This window comes from Canis aureus, chromosome 9 (genome assembly GCF_053574225.1).
Source record: "Canis aureus isolate CA01 chromosome 9, VMU_Caureus_v.1.0, whole genome shotgun sequence".
Taxonomy (NCBI): domain Eukaryota; kingdom Metazoa; phylum Chordata; class Mammalia; order Carnivora; family Canidae; genus Canis; species Canis aureus.
This window is the reverse complement of record NC_135619.1, coordinates 62,534,522-62,558,377: the sequence shown is the minus strand read 5'-3', so window position 1 is coordinate 62,558,377 and position 23,856 is coordinate 62,534,522. Positions and strand designations below refer to the sequence as shown.

Sequence of the window (23,856 nt, the reverse complement as noted above, 5' to 3'; positions counted from 1 at the left end):
TCTGCAAACTTTTCTGTAAAGGACCAGAGAGTAAATGTCTTAGGCTTTGTGGACCTTACGGTCTCTGTTCTGGGCTGCACTTTGCCAACACCTGCTGAAAAGCATTGTGGATAATATCCCAGGCTCAGATGCTAGACCTGCATTCAAATCCCACTTCTCTAAGTTACTAGCTGGTCTTCCTCAGCTCCTTTAACCCTCAGTTTCCAAATTGTCCTTTATTTTTGTGACTATGCCAAACTCTTTTCTACTTTAGGCCTCTGTGCTTTGCCCTGTGGTATCTTCAGCATAATGTGCTCTTCCTTCAGAACTTTGGGTTATGGGACCTCCTTTTGTTATTCAGACCTCAACCTGAAGTGGCTACCCTCTACCTCAGTCACCCCCTATCCTGCTTTATGTCCCTCCTAGCAGTTATCAAATTTGAAACTATCATATATATTTACTTGCTTACTCATTTAGGGTCTAGCTCTCCCTTTAGAAGTTTATGAAAGCAGCAAGATTTTTTTTAAACTTTATTTACCACTGTATCCTGAGGGCCTAGATTGGTGTTCAAAACCTAGTAAGTGCCCAATAAATACCTTGAACAAACAAATCTGTAAGATGATTTCTTCATTCTATATCATAGGATTTCTACTTTCTAGGATTTTGGTGAGCAGTAAATGTAATGATACATGCACTTGCTGCATGTATAGGCTTAAGAAAGGTTAGCTGTTTTAATTGAAATTGTTATGAAGAAACATTAGTAAACAGAGATTAGTAAATAATAAAATAGTAAAATGGGATCTGCCAAATTATGCAGGTTATTATGACAGTAGAGTTTTAGTAATCTTAGAATCAGAAAGGAACTTTGAGATTAATTAGCAAAATGAACCATCTTTTAATTTTGTTCACCCTCACTTTTTGCACATAAGGAAACTGGGTTGTGGGCGAACTTAGCAGCTTGTTTGAAGACACAGCTTTTGAGAACATGTGATGAGTATTATGTATCTATGCATCCAACCATCTATCCATCCATCCAGCCATCCATCCAACCATCCATCCATTCATCCATTCATCCAGCCAGCCAGCCAGCCATCACCCATCCAACCGTCCATCCAACCACCCAACATCCATCCATCCATCCAGACAGCCATCCATTATTCACACATAACTAATTTGTATGTTTTAGGAAGGGGTATATTGGTTTTCTTTCACTATGGAACAATTAACCAAATGCATAGTGGCTTAACACAATACCCATTTATTATCCCACAGTTTCAGAATCCCAGCATGACTGTATTGGTTCTCTGCTCAGGGTCCCATTCTCAAGGTGTCTCGGGTGGCTGCAATCTCATCTGCGGCTCTGAGGAAGAATAGACTTCCAAGCACACTGAGGTCACTGGTAGAATTCTGTTCCTTGTGATGCAGCCCCGAGGACCACTTTGCCTGGCTGCCAACAGGATTGCCCTGTCATAGGGCTGCTTGTAGTTCCTTGTTGGGGCCTTCTGACATACCCTCCCACCTCATCTCAGCTGGCGGCAAGACCCCTCAAGTTGAATCCCCTTGACTCTGTGGATGACTCTTTCTACTACCAGCTGGAGAAAACTCTGGCTCACCAGTAAATGCTTAGGTTAGGCCTTCTCAGATGGTCTACTTTTTGATTAACCAAAAGGCAACTGATTGGCAACCTTAATTACATTTACAGGAGTTCTTTTTGCCATTTAAGGTCACAGAGTCACAGGAGGGATCTCACCATGTCCATAGGACAGGGATCAGGGGGGTCATAGAATTCTGTTTGCCACAGGGGATAGATATTTTCAGCAGCCCCTCTAACAGTGGGAAGTACAGTTTTGCTTGGTTTTCAGTTCTGGTTGTTCCTGGTTTCCTGCTAGATCCTGAATATGTTTTCTAATAAATCTCTGGAGTAGATAAGTTTGGTGACCATGCACAGATACTACTCAGAGTCCCTGCTGCAGAGAAGGTCACTGGCTCATTGCTTTGGCTCTGGATCCTTTCCTGGCCTCATACATAGCTTTGTTTTCCATGGGCTGCTCTAGCCAATGATTGCTCCGCAGAAAGCTATTTTGGCTCATCATTTGAGGACTCCTCTTCAGCCTGGTTGAAACTTTCTAGAACTGCATTGCAGTCTGAGATTTCCATCTGAAACCCCCTTCTTCCCTCCCTCCCTCACAGGGCCCAAACCTGCACCGTGGTCTGATGCCTTTCCCCACCTCATCTGGGCCCTGTTTTCCTCACAGGCATTTTCCCCAATAAATCTCTTGTGTATCTAATCCTCTTTTGGCACCCACTTGTTGGAAAACCTGAACCAATGCAGGTGATGCCAGAAATGTCCCAGCAACCAGGTAGTAAGATGGGATTCTAGGGCTGGCTCACTTACCACCTGACAGCAAATAGGATATCATTCTGAGTGGGTTGTGGGGCACACACAGTCCCTAGCACAAGTTGGCCTGCTATGATCTGAATTTTATTCTCTCCAACTCATCTATTGAAGCCCTAACCCCTAATGTGACTGTATTTGAAGATGTGGCTTCAGGAGGTAATCACAGTTCAATGAGGATAAGGGTGGGATCCTAATCAGAGCGGATTGGAGGCCTTATGAAAAGAAAATGAGAGACAGATTCTTTTTTTTTTTCTTTTCCCCAGTAACTGACTGACATTCAGCCCAAGGTTCTCCAATGTTTCCTGTAAAAAGAGCTTTCTTTGCTGAGAACAGGCGGTACACTGGGGAGAGGGCACATTTTGAGGACACTTAGATACAGAGTTTGAGTTGACATTGCTACCGAGAGACCAAAGGTCTCTGTTACACTGAAGACCTGAGGGGGCAGGGAGTAAATGATGTCCTGGAGAAAGTCTGGCTCACAGTGGCTTATGGGCTCCACAGGCTCCCTCCACAGTCATCTCCCTGGGCTGTCCCAGACCACACAGATGGAGTCCCATTTTTGCAAGATGGAAGACTCCTCTGATGATTAACTTTGGCTTAAGGACTCCCACACAGCCTGTTGGAACTTCTGTCAGACGGTGTGATAGCTGAGGACGGTTCACTTACACCTGCCTCCTTCCCTGTGGTCTTCAGACACTGCGGTCTGGTGGTGCTTCCAGCTCTGCTTGCTCCCTCTCCATTTCCCCTCACTGGCCTTTATTTCCTCAGTAAACACCCTGCACATTGAATCTCATTCTAGCATCTGCTTCTGGGAGAATCCTGACACAACAGGACCTGTAGGTAGGGCCTCGTTTCTGCACGTGGCTCACCCTGCCATTGGTTTGCAGTCTTGCTTTAGTAGCAGGTAGGTCCCATCACTTGCCATAGAGTGAGATATAGTCACAACCCGGCAGGGTTCTCAGGAGGTGAGGAAAGGCCACATTCTCCTCTCCAAGTAAAGGAGATAGACGTTGGGGGAACAGTGGCTCAGGCACAATTATTACTTTCACCAACAAAATCTTAGATAAAGTGCTTGCTTTGATTGGGGATGTGTCCTGTGGAGTACAAGTTGGCACACCCACATGTGCAAAGCAGTAAGCGCTTGGCAGAGTGGCGTCAGTGTCTCTGATTGACTTTTAGACACAGTCTGTCTCCAGAGAATTTCTTCTGGAACTGGAGAAGGGATGTATGAGGGTTGACCTAGGAAGCTACCACTTGGCTCTCACAGCCACGGATGGACAGATGGGCTCTATGGGGTTGTGGGTTACCTTCTCTGGTTCCCCAGCAGCTGCCATGTAAGAAATTGCTCCAAGAGGCTATTGGGTTTCTCTTTGCAGTCCCTTCATGCTCTCTTCCAGCTGTCCAGTAGATTCTTCATAAAGGCATCCATCCCTTGGTATGCCCCTTCTGGGCCACTCTGGGACTCTGATTTCTGCATTTTAGGACTACGTGTGCATGAGTGAACCCCATTTCATTTTCCATCTTGCCAGCTATTATGTTAAGAAAACCATGAATGAATTTTCACTTTGTGTTTCGAGCCGGCCTAGCCTCCCTGCTTCACTGTAGCGGCCTGCCCCTTCCCCACCTCATTCCATAGACCCTCTTTGGTGGAATATCTTTCTTTCTTCCTTAATACGTCCTCATCTCTGTTTCCTGGAGTCATTTTTATTTACCCTATAATCATTTTCTCCACCAGTTAATAAACTCTGCTTTATTTTTTCCCCCTATTCAGTGGGTAATGTGGTTTCAATGAGCTTTCTGTCATTTGCCTAAAAACTGTTATTAAGTTGTGTGGTAACAGTGTCCCATGGTTCATCCCACTGAGAAGACTCCAGCTGGGTTCCAGGAGGCCTCCCCATTATCGTCTCCCGATTTGTTCACACAGAGACTGAGTGGTGCAGTTCGAGCTCTCAAAGGCCAGGGAACAGAAACCTCACCTTGCTGCCTTCATACCTGACAGGAACCACTGCGCATGCCCGTTCTCATCTTTGAGTCACCAGGAATCACTTGAAGTATGTCCAGTCTGCTGGGCTAGAGTGGTTATGCATTATATTTTCCTGGCCACCTTAGGGGAGCCTTGGGTAAGATGGCCAAGCTGACCGATGGAGAATCAGCATGCATTTCTTTTTCCTGCCATACTTTTGCATGGAGTTGAATTACAGTCGTACATCAACCTGTGGCCCCCATAGACCCTATGATGGGCCCACCATTGTGGCTCTTTGTCTTGTTTCATGGTTTAACTTCCTCTGAGAGTTTTCTTTTTAACATTTTTTAAAAATAAAAAGGTAAACTTTTTTTCCAATATCCAAAGCCATATGTGTGTGTCATATAAAAACTATAAAATGGAGATAGTTAAAATAAGAATAAAATGCACCTCTGAATCCCACCATCCGGATAATCACCTTAGTATCTTATAATATCTGTAATTATAGACATACACACAAGAATGTATAATAGGTTGGTGTGTGTGTGTGTGTGTGATACATTTTTTTTTTTTTACAAAATTAGAATCATATCATACATAGAATTTATATGGTTCAGTTTTTTTTTTAAGATTTTATTTATTTACTCATGAGAGACACACAGAGAGAGAGAGGCAGAGACACAGGCAGAGGGAGAAGCAGGCTCCATGCAAGGAGCCTGACATGGGACTCGATCCCAGGTCTCCAGGATCACGCCCTGGGCTGAAGGCGGCGCTAAAATGCTGAGCCACCCGGGCTGCCCTCTGGTTCAGTTTTAATAGCTGAACAGTATCTCATCATACCAATGTAGCATAATTTCCTTAACTGATTTGCTGGTCTTGGTTGTTTAGGTCTCTTCAAACTTTTCGTGATGTGTATAAAAACAGACATAGCTAAAATCTTTATGCACAGCCTTATGTTTTCCTTAGCATAAATTATAAATTCTTCCAATTAGAATTATTGGAGCCAAAGAAGGCATATATGTGAGGCTTTGGAAACATCCTGCCATATTATCCCCACCAATCCCTAGATTGTGCCAGTATACACACTCACCATTAGTCAGTCGCATGTGCCCATTTCTGCTCACCCTGAGATTTTTGAGTAGGTAGGAATTTTATTGTCTTGGACAGACATTTAGAAAGGCAGATAGCAGGCATCGGGAATCTGGACATCTGAATCTAGCACCACGTGATGGTGGGTAAGACACAACTCTACAGTGTGGAGTTTGGATGCCCCCAGATAGTGCCTGGAACCGCACCAGTAGAACCATGCATTCTTCTTCTTCCTCTTCTTCTCCTCCTCCTCCTCCTCCTCCTCCTCCTCCTCCTCCTCCTCCTCCTCCTTCTTCTTCTTCTTCTTCTTCTTCTTCTTCTTCTTCTTCTTCTTCTTCTCCTTCTCCTCCTCCTCCTCCTCCTCCTCCTCCTCCTTCTTCTTCTTTACAGATTTTATATATTTATCCATGAGAGACACATATAGAGAGGTAGAGACATAGGCAGAGGGAGAGGCAGGCTCCTCACAGGGAGCCTGATGTGGGACTTGATCCCAGGATCCTGGGACCATGCCCTGAGCCAAAGGCAGACACTCAACTACTGAGACACCCAGGCGTCCCAACTATGCATTCTTCTGAACTTGCCCAGAATTTCCCATTTCATGTTGCCTTTCTTGCTGCCTTCCTTTTATCCTGACTACCTTTATTTCTACCATACATACACCTTGTACTGGATTCTGTGCTCATCTCTTTTGGTCTCTGATTTTGTGTACGGAGATGCTACTTCTCCACCCTGACTTAACTTCCTTAGGGAGAAGAATGTTTGAGTTTCTTCTGTAAATTCAATCTTGCAAGGCACCTGATGATATATGCAGTCAGTGATAAATACCCACTGACTCAGCCGGCCCTCAGGCCAGACCTGTAGCTATTGCCTAGTGGACATTTCTAGGGTGTTGCCTAAGTCAGAAAAATTGTGGTGTGGAGAGGAGGAGTGTTTTCTTCTGATTTCTAGAAAATAAAACCACATACAGTGCTGGGGGAGCCTCTTCCTAAGTCTCCAGAGAAATATATCACGTTCTTTATTATCCCCTCAAGGGGTCATATGGCTTGTTATCTTCAAGCTGTGTTATATGGAAAATCGAAGCTTAAATCAAATTTGCCTCTTGTTGTTCCTCAGTTCCACTCTCTTGATTTTATTTCCTGAGCTGGAATTTGTAGGAGGAAGGACACATGCATTGGCTGAGTGGAGACGATGGGCTGTTTACCTCGGGGTTACTGATGCCCAAGGAGGGCTTGCCTTCCTCCCCACATTCTTTCTCACCCCAGTGTACTCTTCCACAGCCTTTTTGCAGCTACAGCAGAGGCAACAGCCCTTAACTTTAATGCTAATACCCAGAGCACTTGGAATTCTGTTCAGATAACTTAGTAGACCATCTCTAACAGTGAATTACCTTTCCGTGTCTTTGAGCCTTGACATCACTGGTTTGGATTGAGAGGATGGTGTTGTGAGTGATGATAAAAGACAGTTAAATTGGGATAGTGGTTATAATTTGATAGTAATGTGATGTAGTAACAGCAGCATGAGTCACATACGGAGTGAGAGCAGAGAGCATGGGGCATGGAGGCCGCTCACATCCATACCTCCCCCACAGTGACAGTCACACATTAGGCGTGGGACTCTGTGGAGAAGTGAGGACAGAGCAGAGAAAGGGAGGAGCATGGCAATCTCTCAGGTCAGGCCTTGGGATCAACAGTTTGACCAAGGTTTGTGATTTATTAGTTGGGAATAGCCACACTCAAGCGCTTAGCATTGATGGATATTTTTCTCATTACATTTCAAACATAGAAAATGGTCCTTTCTGAATGAGAAATCTGGGGCTATTTTAGTCATTAGTCATTTGAAACTTTCTCTCCTGGTGTTACAGAGAGAAAAAAATGACAAGAACTAAAACACGTTCCTTGCTCTGAATTGCTTATATAGAGCAAAATGAAATGCTTAAGTTCAGTAACTCCATTAGTCTGATGGTTTGCCTCTTTTTTTTTTTCCTCCTATTTCTGTTTTAGCAGTCTGTTGTATTCAGATCTTCAGATCTTTTATTATGTGGGAAGAAAAATAATTGAATGCATACTGTGCTGGGTATGTATGAGTATATAGTAACTCTTTGTTGGGTCCCTGTGGCACCTATAAAATCTAACTCCCTACTGTGATTCAAGGAAGATGCTCAATTAACATCTGATTATAGAAATGAGTGGGCTTAAAGAATAAAACTTCAACTCCCCACGGGTGGAGGCAGATATTCTGAAAACCTTGGGGGAATTTCAGTGTTGATTTATCTTTGTGTGTGTCAGCGTCAGACACCTACACTTAGTATTTGTTTGGCCAGGTGGCCTGGTTCCAACCTCAGCCTAATTTGAGGCTACTCTTAGCAGCAGAGTACGAACAGTTGGGTGGTCTGCAGAGAGCCATTGTCCTTGAAGGAAACCAGAAAATATGTCACCCCAAAATATTTTACTTTGGTATAAGGATCATTTTGAGCTGAAGGTATTTGAGAAGAAGCAGATACAAGGAAAGCTCCCCATCTTCCTCCATTTGCCTAAAAGCAAGACATACTTTTCAAGGTGTCCCTCCTCCTTTCTCTATTAAGGAGGACAAAAGTTAATCATAGGAGACAATTTTAGCTCCTTATCAGCATGGAAGCCTAAAATTATTTTCCTCTGTCCTACCGTGTCTCCATAAGTGTATTATCCTTTGTTGGAACTACTATATCAGCCTGAATTCTAAGCCACTTCTTTGAGTTATTCATCTTTGAGTCTTCTCATGTGTTACAGGTACACTACACATGTCAGAAAACTTATCTGCTTTTCTCCTGAGAATCTCTCTGTTATTGCCGAGTCCCAGCTGTAACTGTAGTGGTTTGTAAAAGTGTATAGACGCAGCCATAGCATATGGGCACCAGCGCTTACACGGGCTTTATTCTGCACAACCTCACATGTCTTCAGAATAATAAGAGGAAGTAGAATTTATTTCCTCACTTCACAAAAGATGACTGAGGCTCAGAGAGGCTAAGGGACATATTTGAGTCCACTCAGGATGCCATGCTCTAAAGTTTGAACTTGCTGCTGCTGCTTTGGCTTCATGTACTAGTGAAGTTTTCTTTATATTCTGGGACAACATAGGAAGTTGGTGAATGGCAAGTTTTAGGGGGCAGGTCTATTTACCAAGGGCTCATGTGGAAATGTGATGAAGAGATCTATGTCAGCTTGTCTGAGGTACAAACTGCTATCTATGAAAGGGGCTTGAAATTATTAAAATCTCAGAGAATATCCAAAATGAAATTGCCTTTGAAACACGCACACAGGGGATCCCTGGGTGGCTCAGCGGTTTAGCACCTGCCTTCGGCCCAGGGCATGATCCTGGAGTCTCAGGATCGAGTCCCACATCAGGCTCCCTGCATGGAGCCTGCATCTCCCTCTGCCTGTGTCTTTGCCTCTCTCTCTCTCTCTCTCTGTCTCTCATTAATAAATAAATAAAATATTAAAAAAAAAAGAAACACACACACACATACTCATCATCACTTCTTAAAGGCTCAAGAAAAAGCAAACAAGCGTCAAAGCTTATTTTAATCAGTTTTGATAGAAATGTTTATAAAACGAGGTGAAATTCATCCTGCCTCCTTAAACAGATTATATGAAATTAAGTCCTCACCTTTGCACTGACAGGACTTGTGTGTGTTTTGTTAATGTTAGATCCTCAGTGGCTGGGCACAGAGTAGGTATTCTAGAAACATTTGTTGAATGAATCAATGAATAAATAAAAAAATCACATCTAGATAGAACGTAACAAAATTTAAGGAAGTTAGCATGTTTTAAGTAATGATCTCATTTTAAGTCAATAAGGAACTCTAAGAGTTTGTGGTCTGTCCTGTGCCTTCATTTTATTTTATATACATTCCTCTCATTACTTTGCTCTGGATTTGCATGGAAGCACTTTTTTAGCCATAAATTCATAGTTGCTAAACTCAGCTGGAACCAAGTTAAGTTCTTCCTCAACTCCATCTGATTTGTGTGGCCTACTGCACCTTGGATTATTTTTCTAAGTAAAAGGAAACCATTTGCTTGCTGACAATCCACTAATTTAAATATACCTTCAGGTATGGATTTTCCATAAACCCAGTAACCAACCCAGCCTGTTTGGCTTTTAATTCTGAAATTTATTGGCTCTTCCTTGCCTTTTGCAGATACAAGCTCATTCTTAATTGTTCATTTTTATTCTTACCCCAAACATAGTAAATCTTAATCGCTGTGTCTCTAATGTTAAGGGGAGATGTGGTAGCTGTGGAGAAAAGTATTCAAAAGCACATTAGCTTAGCAACAATATAATAATGTTTTCAAGCTGCCCATAAGAGCTTATATTGACTTTCAGAATCATTATACAGAGATGTTTTTGAAAGGACCCTCCAGATGGATATGTTCTCCCCACCTCAAGATTGTCATCACATGTTTTTCTTCCATCTCTGAGTCATTCAGAACTGTGAAGATTCTATTTTTCAACTTTAATTACAGAACTAGATGAGAATGTATTCTGTTGTTTGGCAGTATTACTAACGCACTTTATTTGTTTATGGCTCTTTGAGAAAGCCATTTTAATAAGGTCAGATTTGCAATTTAAATGAACTTTAATATTTCTTGCAAAGGCTGGGACTGCTTATTTATGCGAGGGGTGAACACGGTAGAAATTTATGGTTTAAAAATATGTTCTCCTGTTTTCTTTTCCAAATGGTGCATCTCAGGTGATAAACGTTTTCAACTTATATGTATATATTTTTTTTTCCAAAAAAGGGCAGAAAATCCAAATCAGTGAAATAAATCCTGACTCTAAATAGGGTTGTTAATACTGTATTTTTCTGCTTTTCCCATTAAAATCTCCACTCCAAACCCTGATCGTGGTCATGAAAAAATATTACTCAGTCACAATCCTGCAGGTGAACTCTTTGTTCTAGTACTCTGTTACCACATAAACTAGCAAAGCCACAACACAACACAACACAACACAACAAAAACTATTCTCTGAACTTTAAGGAGTGGCCATTTATTGAATTTATTTCATTGCTCTTGATGGATAGAACTTCAGGTAAAGGATGGAGTGTCTACATTTACCTGTCAAAGGATTCTGTGACTGAGTGCATCAGGCAGGCAATTTATACTATAGCCCTACGGTGCCCTCAGTGATCAGGAGGGGTGGGCTTTAGGGGAATTTATTTAATTGGCTGAGAAGTTGTTTCTTGATTGGAGTGAATGAGAGACAATGAAGCACCACTGTCCTTTCTCTGGCTTGAATTCTGCATCCTACTTCCTAAGTGCTTTACAGATGCTCTGTTGGAAACACAAAGACCAAAGCAAGGGTTAGAAGATTGGAATGAAGCTTAAGTAGTAAATGCTTGAAGGCATCCAGGTTGAAAATATTTGAAGACACTGGAATAGGGTGACTTTTATATACTTTTAAAACCAAAATAAGAAGAATAAGTTTTCTGTTAGCTTAAAAGATTCAAATGTATCTGCAGAAACAAAGTTCTACCAAGAATTAAATCTTGGTAAAATTCCTTCTGATATGGGAGAGCTTGGTTCTTGTCTCATGGAGTTGAAGACTGAATCTCAGGGACAAAGGAGGCTGAGTAAAGCGATAGAAGTTGAAGTAAAGATACAGAGAAAGCTCTCAGGTGTGAGAGGTGTCCCTACAGAGAGTTGCCACTGAGGGCTTGTAGGGCTGGCCTTTCATTGAGAGCCAATCAAGGAACCCAAATCCTTTTAACATATGTATTGGTATCACCATTGAGTAAAGGACTAGGATAAGGACTAGGATCTTTAATGGCTTACTTTTTCTTTGGGGTCTGGTTGTTCTTTATTGGTCACAGATGACTATCATAAAAAAGACACCCTCCCTGCCCACACTTAGGGCAAGGTGGTCTAGCTTGTTTTCTTCTCTCTGGTTTCCTTACACCTCTGCATTTTTTGTTTTTTTTTGTTAGTCTGCATCCATGGCCCCCTACCTTGCCCTGTGTAGCTCCATTTGTCTCTAACTTCCTTCCTTCCTTCGTTTTCCTTCCAGCAAATTGCTACATTCAGTTTTACCTATTTGAGAGGCTTAGCATTCTTTTGAGTCAGGTATCCCTCAGGCGACAATCTTGTCTCCTTGCCTGCCCAGCCAGGCCTCAGGGAAGAGGAACCTCAATGATTATTTACATTTCCCCAACTTATACCCACTCCTCAGTTCATACCCTTTCCATGTCCATTCCTGACATTTTGCTAAGGATTCTTCTTTCCACATTCAGCAAAACCCCCACAACTGGAAATCCAATGGACACACTCTTTCCTTGGTTTGTGTGACTTGAGAATAGGCCCTGATTGTATCATTCGCTTTACACTTGTGCTTCTTTTCTCTTATGAAATCTTGGTTTTCCTCAAGTATTTGTGGTCATTCCTTCTGGATTCTTTCAAGAGTGCTGAGATCCTAAATGCTGGTGTTTCTCAGACTGCTCTTGGATCCTCTCTCCTCTTACTCCATATACTTTCCTCAGTAACCTCATCTGTACTCAGGGCTTTAGTTACCACATGAGATGTGGGATCTTGTGGTGTCCTGAGCTGGGGTGACATGGTGGGTCCCACTGGTTTCTTTGTTTTCTTTGGTTGACACCTCCATGAAAGGCTCCCAAATCTATTATTCACCCAACCAGAAGTCTGAGTCATAGACCCTTTTGCTTGCCCATCCAGCCAACCTATCATCTTTTTTTTTTTTTTTTAAGATTTTATTTATTCATGAGAGACACACAGAGAGAGGCAGAGACATAGGCAGAAGGAGAAGCAGGCTCCCTGCAGGGAGCCTGAAGTGGGACTCGATCCCAGGACCCCAGGATCATGACCTGAACCAAAGGCATATGCTCAACCACTGAGCCACTCAGGTGTCCCCCTATTATCCCTTAAAATCCCTCTCAATTGCATCCCACTCTCTCTGTTCCTTCTGTGCCTGTCTTGGTCCTAGTTATTTACTGTTATTTGAATCTCTCCCTACTTCCAATCAGGCCCTGTTCTCAAGGCCATCTTCCATGCTACACCTGGAGAGAATTTCCTAAAACATAATATCTGGTATGTCACCATCCTGTTCATACCTCCAATGGCCATCCAAAATTTTTGGTACAAATTCCAAATTCCTTGACTACTTCTTTGTTATTGCTTTATTTTTGTTTTTAATTTTAAAATTATTATTATTTATTTATTAAAACTTCTAAGACTTTAGGCTCAAATTAGTTCACATCTATGTAGTATTAGTTTCAGTGGTAGAATTTAGTGACTCATCATTTTCATATAACACCCAGTGCTCATTACATCAAGTGCCCTCCTTAATGCCCATCACCCGTTTAGCCCCTCTGCCACGGACCTCCCTTCTAGCAACCCTCAGTTTGTTTCCTAGAGTTCAGTGTATTTTACGGTTTGCCTATTTTCATCTTATTTTATTTTTCCTTCCATTCCCCTATATTCATCTGTTTTGTTTCTTAAATTCCACATGAGTGAAATCATATGGTATTTGTCTTTCTCTGACTTGCTTATTTAGCTTAGCATAATACACTCTAGCTCAATCCACATTGTTGCAGCTAGCAAGAGTTCATTCTTTTTGATGGTTGAATAATATTCCACTGTACATGTATGCTACCTTTTCTTTATCCATTCATCTGTCAAAGGACATCTAGGCTCTTTCCATAGTTTGGCTATTGTGGGCATTGCTGCTAAAAACATTGAGGTGCAGGTGCCCCTTTGAATCACTGTATTTGTATCCTTTGGATAAATACCCAGTAGTGCAATTGCTGGGTCATAGGGTAGCTATATTTTTAACTTTTTGAGGACCCTCCATACTGTTTTCCAGAGTGGCTGCACCAGTTCGCATTCCCACCAACAGTGCAAGAGAGTTCCTCTTTCTCTGCTTCCTTACCAACGTTGTTTCCTGAGTTGTTAATTTTAGCCATTTTGTCAGGTGTGAAGTGGGCTCTCATTGTAGTTTTGATTTGTATTTCTCTGATGATGTTGAGCTTTTTTCATGTGTCTGTTGGCCATTTGTATGTCTTCTTTGAAGAAATGTCTCTTCATGTCTTTTGCCCATTTCTTAACTGGATTTTTTATTTTTTGGGTGTTGAGTCTGATGAATTCTTTATAGATTTTGGATACTAGCCCTTTATCCAATATGTCATTTGCAAATATCTTCTCCCATTCCTTGATTGCCTTTTTGTTTTGTTGAGTGCTTCCTTTGCTTTGCAAAAGCTTTGAATCTTGATGAAGTCCCAATTATTGCTTTGTTTTTAAAGGACCTATAGAGACCTTGGTCTGTATGATACTTAGTCTTTGGAATTTGTCAAGATCCCTTTTTGTGGGCTTGTACACAATGAAATTTTTTATTATTAGATCGATGTTAGCTTAAAAGGAATAATTTTCTCTAATTGTTTTTATTGATCAAGATTAGACTTCACTTTGATTTTTCAATCTGGGAACTTACATTTTTCTTCAATCCCAGGAAATTCAAATGTCTTTCTCCTGTCTTTATTTTCTTTTCTGGTCTATCCTATTAGATACATGCTAGATGGTTTCATTCTATTCACTACATATTTGAACCTCTTGTTGACAATGTTTATCTCTCTATATGCTTGTGTGCATCCTGGATGGTTTTCTTAGCTATTCTTTCTGGTTCATTGATCTATTGTTTAATTTGCCCATTGAATCTTGTATGTCAATCTCTGTGCATTCATTTTTTTTAATCTTACTTGATTTTTTGAAATCCATTTTTTAAAACCCAATGTCCTATTCTTTCATTAATGTTTCTATTCCTTTGTTCTCTTTAATGATTTTAAGAATACTAGATTTTAGTATTTAGGTATTGCAGGCATTTCTGGTTCTAGGAATGCTAATTCTACTTTTCACTGCAGCTGCTCATTCTCTTTAAGATAGTATATACCTGTGATTTTTTTTTCTCCCTGTGATTTTCAAGTTTTGATTGTGAACTTGTCTCTGAAGGGGGTTTTTCTCCTGTGGTGGTCTTATATGGTTGAGAAAGTAGGGGAATACCTCCTACAGAACTGGTTTAGATGATTTTTCTATGGGATCCAGAAGTTTCATTGTTTCAATGATAAGTTTTGATGTTAATTTCTCAGCTTCATATTCTTGAACCATGTATCTAGGGTCAATTTGGATGCTGCACCTGTCTTAACACAATCTGGGTGGTATAATAACCTAAGATATTTCTCCCCACTCAGAGCCAGTTTTAAAGTAAAAAAAAAAAAGAGAAGGGGCAAAGGGGCAGAGTTCTGGAATAGACCAAAGTCTACTATAAAAGCAGGCAGAGGTATAAGAAACAAGGAAGGAGACAGAGAAGGGTGATTCTGGAGACTGGAGGAGAGCCAGGGGAGGAGAATTTCAGTAAAAGATGTGAGTTCCCTGGGGTTCAACTTGGCCCATGTAGAATTAATTGAGTTAAACCTTTCCTCCCCGGTTGACTCTGAGTACAGCTGAAGGCTGACTTCATATGACCTGCCTTTGTATAGGCTCCCTTGTGGGACATTTCATGTGATGGAACACCATAAATTACATGAAGGGCATAAAGAGCACGGTGTACACAGGATTTGGAAACATCAATCAGTAGACCAACACTAATGACAGAGGTGGTGTGAATAAATTATGCTTCCTTGGAGTCATTTCTCCCAATTCTGTGAAACTCAGTTTGACATTCAAGGCCTTTGTCTATAATGTCACCCATTTATATTCGTGAATGTTCTGTCATCACGTCTGCTTGCTTATTGACCTCTGTGTGGACCCAGATTCAACACAGACCAGTGTTCCTCCATATGCAAAGCCTTCCTGTCTCAAGGCACTGAGTGGTCCTTTAAATCCTACCTCCTTTGTGAAGCCTTTCTGGATTTCCCCAAACCGGTTGTGGTTTCTTTAACCCCTGAATTCTCATAATCTCATGTTTGCAATCCTTATTACCCTCTGTTTGGTCTTGCACATTTTCCCTCAGTTTGCGTATACGTCCTATGACCTCCTCTTCCCACACTTTTACTTTCCAAAGGGTAGAATCTGAACCATCTTCGTTATTGGGGCACCCTAGTGTCAAGAGCCATGACATGACAAATGTTTGATACGTAGCTAATAAATGAATTTATGGAGGAATATGAGGTGATGTGCTTTGTGGTTTTACCTTGCGGTGGGGTCTGGGATGAGAGCAGTTAATGTGTGGGGAGTGTTCTAGGGTAGACCTTCAGGGTGTCCAGGAGCTCAAGCTTACATGTCTGAATATATACTCTTCTTTTAAAGGCACACATTTCACTCACCTCAGAGCCTTCTAGTGATAGGCCGAGGCCCTATAGCTCTAAATTGAGTATTCGAGGGAAGCCAACCTTATTCAGGAAAGCATTAGACCAACTGTGACCAAATGCCTGTTGCAGCCTGAGGCTTAGCAATAAAGGCTGTGTGTATTGGAAACCTTGCCTCTTGTGCCTACCAGGATGAGTCAGCAGCAAAGTGGTCCTGAGAGTACTTGGGACATACAAACTACACAGTTTAGGAATGATGATTCAGAAATCTCTGAAGAAGCCTACAAAATCCACTTGAATTTTGTTGTAATTCATGGTAAAACTCTTCTTTCCACAAGAGTGTCCAACCAATGGCCCCTCCTTTTCTCTCCTTTGGTGAGCTTTTCCCCTCCTATTTTCTCTTTTCTTATTTTGAGACAAAAGGGACATTTGGATAGAAACTGTCACTATTTGTACTTAGATGTACTGTCTGTCAAATAGCCTTGTCAGCGACAGTGAGGGAAGGTGAGGAGTCATAGGCAGCAACAAATGAAAAAGCAGCACAATGCATGATGGTCTATGTGCCAAAAGTTCCTAGGGCACAGCTTTTGGATACACTCTGATTTTTAAACAGCAGATTTATAGTCCTAATTATGTACTTTGAATTTATTTGTTTTCCTAAAGCCCACAGCATCTGGGGGGCATTGGCTGGCAGTGGGGCACGTTGGCCCGAGTATGTTTCATGGTGTAGATTATTTGTGCGCAGGGCTGAGTAATGATAACATTCCAGAATGGAGAAGCAGGGTGGACCTGAAGGGGCCCCTGAAACAATGATGTTTTTCTCTGTAAGCAGTGACACATGCTCATTGACCCAGCAGGTGATGTCTAATACCAGCTTACTGGGGCAATAGCTCAGAGCCAGTGGAGACACCATGCTACTTCATAAAAGCTGCCAGACGAGGAAAAAAGGAATTGCTTTTTAAGCGACTTGATATATTTGCAGAGATCACAGAAGTTCAGGCCAGCAACAAATGTGTTCACCTATCTGTTTTAAAAGAGGAATGATCCCTGGGATTACCTCTAGGAAGTTTAAGTGTATGGAGAAAAATACCCAGAACATCTAAGAAGTAATGGAATCATGAGTGAATAAGCAGCTCGGTGTTGCCACAAATAAATCATGCAGGACGGATCTGAAAGCTATTTAAAATTCACAGTGGAGGGGAACAAAGTCACTGCAATACATCTTGATTTTAGCAATGCATTTGATACCACGTCACGAAATTTTGCTTATGAAATTAATTGACACTGGCGTGGATATGAACACTGTCATAGGGATTGATAATTTTCAGGGGGTCTGTAAACAAGGCACTGTGATGAATAGTGTGACATCCAGCTAGAGGTAGTTGATTAGTAGGGGTGCCAAAGAGATTGGTGTTAAGTCTGATCATATGCAACAATGTTATTAATGGTTTCAAAGAGAAAGTAAAGAGAATGTTAATGAAATTTGCAAATTATACAAACCGGGGTGGTGCTGGAATAAATCCAATAAGAATGATGGATAGAATTTATTCCAAGAGATATAGACAGGTTCAATATATGGGTAATAAAGAGCAAAATGAGATTCATTTTCAAAAAATGCAAACTAGGATAGATCAGGGGAAAAATAAAAGAAAAAAATGATTCCTATAAGGGCACTAAGAATTTATTTAATTTTCAAGATGCTTCCGGGTCCTTTTTAGTTGGACACCACCTTACCTCCCTACTGCTTTGAGTCATCTTTTCCTGTTTGTTGCCATATCCTTGCACATTTCTTTGTAATTTCCTTGAATGGTCTGCAAGTTTTACACTTTATGGCTTTGCAAATATTTTCCTTTGACCAAATGCCTTTTCCTTTTATTTCTGTGTGTATAATCTGATGCATTCTTCAATACTGTCCTCCTGGTCATCTTTGTAGTATGGTTCTCTACTCTCCCAAGAGAACCACTTTCTCCACTGCATGGCTATCTTGCTTGGTAAATGCCTTTATTGGTGCTCTTGTCTTACTGCATTGTGACCACAGAGAGGGAGGAAGGTCAGTGGTTAAGTGCATGGTCTTCAGGGTCAGAGTCAGGAATCCAGCCTAAGTGCCACTTGTGGATGATGTGATCTTACCTGAGTTCCATAGACTTCCAAGCCTCTGTTGTCCAATAAAATGGGTATCATCTTAGTCAGTTTGGGCTGCTATAATAGAATACCCTAGACTGGAGGCTTTAACAATAGACATGTATTCCTCACAGTTCTGGAGGCTGAAAGTCTGAGATCAGGGTACCAGCACGATTATGTTCTTGATGGAGGGCCCTCTTCTTGACTATGTCCTCACATGGCCTTCCTTGGGTACACACATAGACACGCACACACACACATATATACACACAAAGGATGTGAGGGAGAAATGGGAGGGAGGAAGGGAGAGAGGGAGAGAGATCTTGTCTTGTTCTCTTTCATTAAGAACACTAATCTCGTCATGAGGGCCTCACCCTCATGATCTAATCTAACCCTAATTCTTTCCCCAAATCTCCACCCCTAAATACTTTCCACATTGAAAGTTAGGGTTTCAACAGACGAATTCTGCGGGACACAAATATGTGATCCATAACAGCCATTCTGCAAGGATTTAATGACATATTTTATTTTATTTTATTTTTTAATAAAAAGAGCTTGGCCAGTTCATGAGCTACTTTTCGATGTCAGGAATTATTGCTCTTATTAACAGCATTTGCTTAATTAAGCCTTTTTGTTTTTTTAAATCCATGAACAATTGGAGGTCAAAAAAATTATTCTTATTCTTTATACTCCTGCTAGTCCCTCAGACGGTATTTGGTGCATAGCAGGGCTTTGAACCAGTGAGCCCTACGTTAGAATGGGTTCTTTCTGAAGCTATGAGGAGTTGCTCCTTTTGCTATCTGTATTTTGGGTTCAGTAGACAAATGGAGGAACTAGGTAATTAAACCTTTTCCTGTTCCTTTTACAGGTGTTTCGAAGAAAAGCACCGACATTTTTACCTTGGCATTAGGTACTGTTTCAAACATCCAGTGGAGATTTTCTGGAGTCTTTCTGATGAGATCATGTCTGAAGGAGTGTGGTCAAGGGTGGGCCAGATGTAGCCAGGGGGTGGGGTGGGGAACAACAGCCATATGACTGTCAAAGAGATAGTCAGTCCCAGAGGCTATGGGGGTGAGTTAAAGGCATTAGAAGGAAAGAAATACTGCAATGATCTGATATGTAGGGCCTCCTAAGAGGTGAGCAGGATCTTGAAACTTCTAAGTCTTGGAATTAATGTTGTGGACAACAAAGAAAAAGAGAAACATGATATCAATATTTCATGGCATGGCATGGCATGACTGATGCCAGTAGAATCCCTCTGGCTTTGGAATAGTTGTTTTGGGTGAAGATCAGGACTCTTACCTGCATGAACTTCCTGAAAATAGAGAGATGAAGCCCCAGGTAAGTTGTAGCCAGTCATCTTCTGAGATAACTATGCATTACCTGACACAAAGGTATGCTAGAAACCATCGCAGCCTGATAATATTGGCTTATGAATTCTAGCCTCTGTCCCCACACATTTGCTAGAAATCTAGTATGAGTTTTTGCCAAGTAATGAATATCTCTGCTCACGTTGCATGATAAACCCATGGGTCTATGGATCAGCTGCAGTTTGCCAATCTAGGTTGAATTTGGCTGAATTTGGCAGAGCCATGCTAGGCTCCAGTCAGGCTCTTATCTACTCACATGGATTCTTCTGGGAGATGACAGGACCATAGAAAATTGAGCCAAACCACACAAATCCATTTAAAGCCTCGGCTAGCTAAGCCCAACATCAAAGAGGCAGAGAAGTGTACGCAGCCTAGTCTTTGGGGGCTACTGTAAAGTTACATGACAAAGGACATTGATATGTAATTCTAGAATACAAGGGAATGAAGAATCAGAACCAAGAATCCCACATATACAACCATCATCCCACTTCTCATCTGTTGTTCATGCTCAGTCATCTGGTGATAAAGTTTCCCATCCAGTTCTTATCCTCTACTAACCATAACCACCAACCCCAGTCTAGCCTTTTGACGTGACTCTATTTTTGAGCCTTTTTTAAATGACTCCACCCTCCAGCTACTAAGCACAGATCTCATGGACTGTCTGTGTCATTATGGAAGATACTTGGAACCAAAATTCTAAGTGCTACTGTCCTTACCACCCTTGTCATGGGGAGTCTCTGGGCTCAGATGGTAGGACTGGAAGGAAGCTATAATTTATCACTAGCTCTGGTGAACCACGACTAGTTGTTGTCTGAAGAAGGTGTCACTGAAGAAGGTGGTGCATATTTTAATAAGAGTTCTCTGGGTTTCCTTGCTTTCCAAGGAAGATGTTTTAAGCTTGATCTTGGATTCAACAATGGGCATAGACTAAAGAAGAGGAATCAGTATTTCAGATGAGTGGAATGGTATTTGGGAATAGAAGTCCAGGAGGCTTTCTAAGATTTTAACTTATAGTAAGATCAAATGTTTAGCCTATACGAGTTGGGAGGCCAAAATCCAGGGGCTGGCACTCAGTTGGTGCGAAGGAAAGTCTCTCTGTTTTGATCTAGGACCCAGGTAGGTCAGTGATCCTTGAGAACTTGTCTAAATTCTTTGTACTCTTTTCTTCCCTTTACCCTTGTGGTTGTGCCCCACTGACCTCTGTCTGGCTCTGGACCCACCAGACACGCACTCCTCAGGGCCTTTGCATGTTTGGTTGCCTTTGCCGTGAATATCCTTCCCAGACTTGACTTGGCTGCTTCCTTTGCAATCCTGTTTCCTGCATTTCAGGTCACCTTCTCAGAGAAGCCTTTCTTGATTACCTGCGTTGAATAGTTTCCAAGCTCCTCAGACGCACTTTCCACCATTCTCTACTCCATTCTGTGTTCTGGAAGGCACCAACAGGCTTCCTCTTGGGATCAGAGTTTCGAGGTAGAGATGGGTCAAGGTCCTTATTCTTTGGGCTCTCTCTGATGAGTTGCTCTGTGTGCCTCTACTGAGAGTTCCTGTCAACAGGATGCTTCCTGCAACCACAGACAGCTACCTTCTCTTACTCTGTTAGGTTGGAAAAGGTAGATTGCCAGTTTTACTCTCGCTTTCCCTGTCAAAGAATTTCACCACTCCTTGTTAGCTTCTCCCAACCCTCCTCACACTTTTTTGGCCAATAGCCTTTCTCTAAACTTTCTTCAACTGCTCTGCTTGAGTTTCCTGTCTGCTACCTGCCAGGACACAGCACTCTATCCAAATGCTTCCTTTCCCCCATGATTTTCTTCCCCTTAACCTTATCTTTCCCTTCATGAACTTTTACGTAATTTAGAGCTTTATTTGTTTACTTCTTCATTATACGTGTCTCTCTCTGATGGTGGGTTCCATGAAGATAGGGAGGAGGCTTATTTTATTCATCAGTGTATAGTCACTACCTGGTACTTTGTAGCTGGCTCAAACTGTTTGTTGAATGATTAAACAAACAAACAAAAAAAATGAATGGGTAACAAGATACTAATCAGGTTTCCAGAGAAGTGCTATTAATTGAGTGATTGCTATTTGACAGGTTCTGTGCTGGGCACTATCCATACATTATCTCATTTACAGCACTCGGTAGGTGGAGGAGATGAATGTCACTATTATAGAAATGAGGAGACTGAATTTCTGGGAGGTTAGGTAACTTTCCAGAGGACGCACAGCTAGCAGGTAGTGGCTCTAGGATTCAAACCCAGTCCTGTCTGATTCTGAGTGCTGTGCTTTTAATCACTGCACTAAACTGGTTGGACACTGGCAAGTAGTGTAGGTGCCAGTAGCCAACCCCAATCTTTGGTTTGGCTGCAGTGGAGAATGTAACCAATAGCTGGATCAAAAGTCCTGGTCCCCCAGGGCTTTCAGATGGGCTGTTCAATCACATTCAGACCATGTAGCTGATAGAATTTCCCATCATTTGTTTTTCTCTCATCAGTGAATAATGGAACCTGGCTTACGGCTTTGGTAGGATAGTTTTCACCTAGTGGATTCTGTCTCTAGTCAATGTGTACCAAGGATATACTTAATGATTTGCTCTTATGTATATAGAACATGTGAAAAGAGGTTAATTCCATACCAAACAGAACACCTGTCAAGAAATTAGGGCCTTAGTTTTATAAATCCCCAGCCTCCCTTTGATTATTGCTGTAATTCATGCAGACAGCAGATAATCTCTAAATTATACAGAGCTTCATGATTAAAATATTTTGCCCCCTTTTAACAGTTTGAGAAGAAAGAAGATGTGGCTTTGGAGGCTTGGTGTCAAATTAAGCAGTAATAGAGCCGTAGAGGAATATAATAAATATGCATAAAGACACTAAAAAAAGCATTTCTAATAGGTCCATACCACAGGAATTTGCTATGTGTGAAATTGAAAGACTTCCTAGGGAAAATCCTTGGCCCATTTGCTTTTAAATTCACTTTTTATGCCCTTTTGTTAAAAAAAAAAAAAAAAAGTTTTAAGCTCCATTATTCCCTTGCAGAGGAATCTGATCAAAGGAACATTCTCAGAGCTCTGGAAAACCTTTGCTGAGGGCAGGTACCCACCGAGCCCCCTGCCAGCCGACAGTTAGGATAGAAGACATTGTTGCTCTGGTTTTACCTCCAAAGACCAAGGCTATCACCTCAGGCATAATCAATCAATGAAAAGAACTCAGAAATATTCATCAAGACCATATGGGCTAGGCTTAGCAGGGGAGAGAACTAAAAGATGGCAACAGGCCTGGGGGAGCTCATAGTTCAGCTGGGGACACTGGACGTCCATCTGTTGTAATGGGCAGGCCCACAGATTGGTTCGAGGAGCAAAGTCTGAGACGTTCCAAGGCTGAGAGCTGACTGCCCACAGGGATGACTTTTCTAAAGAGATGATCTAGAATGTCAAGAAGGAAGGCAAGGGCTCTTTGAGTGGAAGATGTTACCCCTGGAAGTTTGGAAATGGGTCTGCTGTGAATAAAGCTTCCTGCCATAGCGAGGGCAGTGCAGGGGCTCTAAAAGAGTGTTTTCAGAGCCAGTCTAAATTCTGACACCACTGTTGCTGCTTACAAGATGCATGTTCTTGGTTTTGCCTGCAAGTATCAATTTTCATCTTCCTAAAATATCAAGGAGGGGAATGATTGGAAAAGACAACGGAGATGAAAAGAAGCCTTTTACTCTTCAGAATATTCTATCTGTTCTAAGAAAGCCTGTGAATTTGCATGTGGTTCAACCTCTTTGCCCAAGATTTATTACGGTAGTGAAATTACTCCCTTGAAGAAAAGCTTCCAGAACTTTTCTTCTTATTCTTAGGTATTTGGTAACTTTGTACCATTTCAATAGCTTTATAAGCTGAGGAGATGTAGTGGATTTACTTAATGTTTTCTACATCTTAATTCAAACATTTAAGCTCTAAAAAAGTGTCTTAGACTAAAGATCTCCAAAAATGTTGTGTGGGTTCTGTTGGTACCTGAGAATTTGGGTAATACAAGGGGCCACTCTGCAAACAGACTTGACTCTCCGATAAATAGTCTTCGTTTTGTTTGAGATCTCTCATGAAGTAGGTAGATTTTTAGCTCTTGTGAGTCATATCACATTTATATAGCAAAAAGGAAAACAAATGAGCTAATATGACCCCTCTATTTTTCATCTTGCAGACCATGAGCTGAACTTTTATAGCTGATGTGTTGCTGAAGTTTGCCTATTTTCTTTTTATCTAGAGGCAAAGAAGTGAGAAAATAATGATTTATTGAGCAACTTCTACATGCTTTGTGCTAGGGGGCTTACAAGTGATTTTCTTATTTAGTTCTCAGAATGATGATCAAGGGTGATATCATTTTCATCGTCTACAAAATGGCATAATAGTAGTGCCTATGCCTCAAAGATGCCATTAGCTTATAATAAGATAATGTCTGTACAGTAGTTAGCTTAATGCTTTCCTCATAGCTATAACCATTACTATTATCATTTTAATTTTATTTACCTCACCAATGTTATCTAATTAGCAGGGGTTAGGATATAAGCATTCTTATAAAAAGGCCAAAAATAATTCATATCTATAAGTAAGATGGTGAAATTAGTTTATTTATTGCCTCTTACATGTATGAAATAGGCTTATATTCAAAGG

The 23,856-nt window shown here is 41.4% G+C and overlaps 1 long non-coding RNA gene across 1 annotated transcript; it reads right to left on the bottom strand.

Annotated features, from left to right (window-relative positions):
- Window positions 1–10,428: 10,428 nt before the first annotated feature.
- Window positions 10,429–19,606, bottom strand: LOC144320183 (uncharacterized). Its single transcript, XR_013385746.1, has 2 exons — window positions 19,462–19,606; window positions 10,429–10,738 (listed from the first exon to the last, which is right to left on the bottom strand). It is a non-coding gene; the product is annotated as an uncharacterized LOC144320183 (long non-coding RNA).
- Window positions 19,607–23,856: the final 4,250 nt, after the last annotated feature.